This window comes from Phoxinus phoxinus (genome assembly GCF_949152265.1).
Source record: "Phoxinus phoxinus genome assembly, chromosome: 8".
In the NCBI taxonomy this organism is placed as follows: Eukaryota; Metazoa; Chordata; class Actinopteri; order Cypriniformes; family Leuciscidae; genus Phoxinus; species Phoxinus phoxinus.
Window position 1 is genome coordinate 29,984,299 of NC_136883.1, and position 3,701 is coordinate 29,987,999.

Below are 3,701 nucleotides of genomic sequence, written 5' to 3' on the forward strand. Positions count from 1 at the left end.
CTTATTTTATTTTGTGTGGGGATGGAGCTTACCTGGCACCAGTTTAAAGAAATATATTTTCGAGTTTTTACCTTTTATTGTGAAAGGAAAATATTGGATTAAAAAAAAGCCGGCGAGCCGGGACTTGAACTTGTGTCTCCTAAAAATCTTCAGCTCTTAATGTCTGGACCACTAGGCTGTCTCAACCTTGGAATTCAAAGCACTTTGATAGATATTAGAAGATCCTCCTTGTGTAAAAAATGCAGGGGGAACGGATTTCGACGGCTGTTTTTTGGCCGTCGGATTCTGTTCCCCCTGTAAAATAAACAGCTGTCGGAATCCGTTCCCCCACTCCCATTATGAGGTGTTGTAGTGGCTTAAAAAAATCTTATTTTATTTTGTGTGGGGATGGAGCTTACCTAGCACCAGTTTAAAGAAATATATTTTCGAGTTTTTACCTTTTATTTTGAAAGGAAAATATTGGATAAAAAAAAGCCAGCGAGCCGGGACTTGAACTTGGGTCACCTAAAAATCGTTGGCTCTAAATGTCAGTGCCTGGACCACTAGGCTGTGGCAACCGTGGAATTCAAAGCACTTTGATAGATATTAGAAGATCCTCCTTGTGTAAAAACTGCAGGGGGAACGGATTTCGACGGCTGTTTTTTGGCCGTCGGATTCTGTTTCCCCTGTAAAAAAAACAGCTGTCGGAATCCGTTCCCCCACTCCCATTATAAGAGGCGTTGTAGTGGCTTAAAAAAAATTATTTTATTTTGTGTGGGGATGGAGCTTACCTGGCACCAGTTTAAAGAAATATATTTTCTAGTTTTTACCTTTTATTGTGAAAGGAAAATATTGGATTTTAAAAAAGCCAGCGAGCTGGGATTTGAACTTGTGTCTCCTAAAAATCTTCAGCTCTTAATGTCTGGACCACTAGGCTGTCTCAACCTTGGAATTCAAAGCACTTTGATAGATATTAGAATATCCTCCTTGTGTAAAAAAATGCAGGGGGAACGGATTTCGACGGCTGTTTTTTGGCCGTCGGATTCTGTTCCCCCTGTAAAATAAACAGCTGTTGGAATCCGTTCCCCCACTCCCATTATGAGGTGTTGTAGTGGCTTAAAAAATCTTATTTTATTTTGTGTGGGGATGGAGCTTACCTTGCACCAGTTTAAAGAAATATATTTTCGATTTTTTTACCTTTTATTGTGAAAGGAAAATATTGGATTAAAAAAAGCCAGCGAGCCGGGACTTGAACTTGGGTCACCTAAAAATCTATACCTCTAAATGTCAGTGCCTGGACCACTAGGCTGTGGCAACCTTGGAATTCAAAGCACTTTGATAGATATTAGAAGATCCTACTTGTGTAAAAAATGCAGGGGGAACGGGTTTCGACGGCTGTTTTTTGGCCGTCGGATTCTGTTCCCCCTGTAAAAAAAAAACAGCTGTCGGAATCCGTTCCCCCACTCCCATTATGAGAGACGTTGTAGTGTCTTAAAAAAATCTTATTTTATTTTGTGTGGGGATGGAGCTTACCTGGCACCAGTTTAAAGAAATATATTTTCGAGTTTTTACCTTTTATTGTGAAAGGAAAATATTGGATTAAAAAAAAGCCGGCGAGCCGGGATTTGAACTTGTGTCTCCTAAAAAACTTCAGCTCTTAATGTCTGGACCACTAGGCTGTCTCAACCTTGGAATTCAAAGCACTTTGATAGATATTAGAAGATCCTCCTTGTGTAAAAAATACAGGGGGAACGGATTTCGACGGCTGTTTTTTGGCCGTCGGATTCTGTTCCCCCTGTAAAATAAACAGCTGTCGGAATCCGTTCCCCCACTCCCATTTTGAGATGCGTTGTAGTGGCTTAAAAAATCTTATTTTTTTTTGTGTGGGGATGGAGCTTACCTGGCCCCAGTTTAAAGAAATATATTTTCGAGTTTTTACCTTTTATTGTGAAAGGAAAATATTGGATAAAAAAAGCCAGCGAGCCGGGACTTGAACTTGGGTCACCTAAAAAACTTTACCTCTAAATGTCAGTGCCTGGACCACTAGGCTGTGGCAACCTTGGAATTCAAAGCACTTTGATAGATATTAGAAGACCTCCTTGTGTAAAAAATACAGGGGGAACGGATTTCGACGGCTGTTTTTTGGCCGTCGGATTCTGTTCCCCCTGTAAAATAAACAGCTGTTGGAATCCGTTCCCCCACTCCCATTATGAGGTGTTTTAGTGGCTTAAAAAAATCTTATTTTATTTTGTGTGGGGATGGAGCTTACCTGGCACCAGTTTAAAGAAATATATTTTCGATTTTTTTACCTTTTATTGTGAAAGGAAAATATTGGATAAAAAAAAGCCAGCGAGCTGGGATTTGAACTTGTGTCTGCTAAAAATCTTCAGCTCTTAATGTCTGGACCACTAGGCTGTCTCAACCTTGGAATTCAAAGCACTTTGATAGATATTAGAATATCCTCCTTGTTTAAAAAAATGCAGGGGGAACGGATTTCGACGGCTGTTTTTTGGCCGTCGGATTCTGTTCCCCCTGTAAAATAAACAGCTGTCGGAATCCGTTCCCCCACTCCCATTATGAGAGGCGTTGTAGTGGCTTAAAAAAATCTTATTTTATTTTGTGTGGGGATGGAGCTTACCTGGCACCAGTTTAAATAAATATATTTTCTAGTTTTTACCTTTTATTGTGAAAGGAAAATATTGGATTAAAAAAAAGCCGGCGAGCCGGGATTTGAACTTCTGTCTCCTAAAAATCTTCAGCTCTTAATGTCTGGACCACTAGGCTGTCTCAACCTTGGAATTCAAAGCACTTTGATAGATATTAGAAGATCCTCCTTGTGTAAAAAATGCAGGGGGAACGGATTTCGACGGCTGTTTTTTGGCCGTCGGATTCTGTTCCCCCTGTAAAATAAACAGCTGTTGGAATCCGTTCCCCCACTCCCATTATGAGGTGTTGTAGTTGCTTAAAAAATCTTATTTTATTTTGTGTGGGGATGGAGCTTACCTTGCACCAGTTTAAAGAAATATATTTTCGATTTTTTTACCTTTTATTGTGAAAGGAAAATATTGGATTAAAAAAAGCCAGCGAGCCGGGACTTGAACTTGGGTCACCTAAAAATCTATACCTCTAAATGTCAGTGCCTGGACCACTAGGCTGTGGCAACCTTGGAATTCAAAGCACTTTGATAGATATTAGAAGATCCTACTTGTGTAAAAAATGCAGGGGGAACGGGTTTCGACGGCTGTTTTTTGGCCGTCGGATTCTGTTCCCCCTGTAAAAAAAAAACAGCTGTCGGAATCCGTTCCCCCACTCCCATTATGAGAGACGTTGTAGTGTCTTAAAAAAATCTTATTTTATTTTGTGTGGGGATGGAGCTTACCTGGCACCAGTTTAAAGAAATATATTTTCGAGTTTTTACCTTTTATTGTGAAAGGAAAATATTGGATTAAAAAAAAGCCGGCGAGCCGGGATTTGAACTTGTGTCTCCTAAAAAACTTCAGCTCTTAATGTCTGGACCACTAGGCTGTCTCAACCTTGGAATTCAAAGCACTTTGATAGATATTAGAAGATCCTCCTTGTGTAAAAAATACAGGGGGAACGGATTTCGACGGCTGTTTTTTGGCCGTCGGATTCTGTTCCCCCTGTAAAATAAACAGCTGTCGGAATCCGTTCCCCCACTCCCATTTTGAGATGCGTTGTAGTGGCTTAAAAAATCTTATTTT